Source organism: Gossypium raimondii, chromosome 6 (assembly GCF_025698545.1).
Source record: "Gossypium raimondii isolate GPD5lz chromosome 6, ASM2569854v1, whole genome shotgun sequence".
NCBI lineage: Eukaryota > Viridiplantae > Streptophyta > Magnoliopsida > Malvales > Malvaceae > Gossypium > Gossypium raimondii.
This window is the reverse complement of record NC_068570.1, coordinates 10,078,395-10,080,222: the sequence shown is the minus strand read 5'-3', so window position 1 is coordinate 10,080,222 and position 1,828 is coordinate 10,078,395.

Below are 1,828 nucleotides of genomic sequence, written 5' to 3'. Positions count from 1 at the left end.
TTGAAATGTTCAAATGGTTGTAAGTGATGGAATGATTAATACATGTGAGTATGTTTAAACGAATTGATAAAATAATAAGTGAATAATTGTTAATTGATGTGAGATTGAAATCTTTGTTAAAATTTTATGAAGAATTAAATTGATTGGCACAATTTAGAAATAAATATGAAATATATAGAAAGTGGGTAAACTACTTTTGAAAGTGCAAGTCCTCCAATGGTCTTATTTGTAAAACTTTAATATTTGTGTTAATTTTATAAACTTTGTTATCTTTAATTAAATATCATGTTTTTATGAGGACTTGAGATTAGAAATAGATGCAAGTGGATTATATGTAAAATGAAGTGGTGATTATGACATCTAAATACGGTTTAGGTATTGATATAAATAAATAAAAATAAAGCGTGGAGCTTGTAGGAAAATGGAGACAACGTCAATACATCAAGTTTGTCATGTCACAACGTGGAAACCCCAACGTCATGACAACAATTTAAAATTTTTTATAAACTTTGCAATTTGTTCTTTAATCAATTGTAGATGTTTTAATGAGCTCGTTTAATTCATAATTAGTTCTGTTGTAAATTCAATTATTACTAAAATGAGTTAATGGTATTCTTTAATTAAATAATATGATAAATTGATCTGAAATTTTCAGTAGTTGCTCTGGCAACGAATGTGACAATCTGGTGCCTTGACTCAACGATCGGGTCAGATATGGGGGTGTTACACTATATTTAATTACAAAATGTAAGTTATTTTTCTTTTAGAGGATTCAAATACGGTTTAATAAACAAAGAACATTACCATTCAACTTACACTTCAACTTCGGTCTAAAACTACATCAAATTGCTTATAACATATAACTTTAACTATAAAGTTATTCAAGGTATTAAGGTGTATAATAATGGTGGTTCATACAATAAGTAGTGTGAAGGAACATTAAGGATGGAGGTTTAGAGTGTGTAAAAAGGTTAAGAGAGTTTTCAGAAAGTGTTCCTATACTATTTAGCTTAATTATATATATTTCGTGCCTCTTGCTTTGGTTCTATTGTTACGTGCTGCAAATCAAAATCCGTGAAAAATGTATACGAAACGTCTCATATTGGAGGTCATCTAATTAAATGAGACTCATTTAACCCACTTGAACTATCCCGATTTGTGAAACACATGGAAAAACCCATCTATTTGAAGCCTTAGTGGCCCACTAGAACACTCTAGTAAAACTAGAGTTACCACAGTGAATATTATAAATCCTAAGGGATAAGATTGTATAAAATTTAAATCCCTCAGGACTCTCATCTTGTAGATAGACTTTAACATTGACCGTCGATGTGATTTAAACTGTACCATTGGATTTGGGGGAGCTTAACTATAAATATAGGTCTTCCCTTTCATTTGTAATCAATTCATTCTTGAGTAATAGAATACTTTTAAGAGAATTTACTCAAACACTTGGTCTGCCATTATTTTCTTATGGCTTTTATGTTCGATTCGAGTTCTACTTTCGCTTTATTTTGGTACCTTAAAAATTTTCCTTTGTGAATTATCATTTTCAAGAGTAAGACTGACTTTGGAGAATTTGAAGCAAAGAAATCACCTAAGGTATTGCAATTTGTTAGACTAAAGTTCTAGCCCCATGATAGTTGGTATCAAAGTCAGTGTTTGGTAAAACATCGATTGAGATGATGAAAGGAGTAGATGAGCAGATTGAGCCTAGGGAAACCTGTGAGAAGGGTAGGAAAACTAGCAGATCACGATATATTATGTCAGCTTTGGAAGATCGAGTGACCAATATCAGTAATCCATGGGTAGTGTGAAAGAAACACTC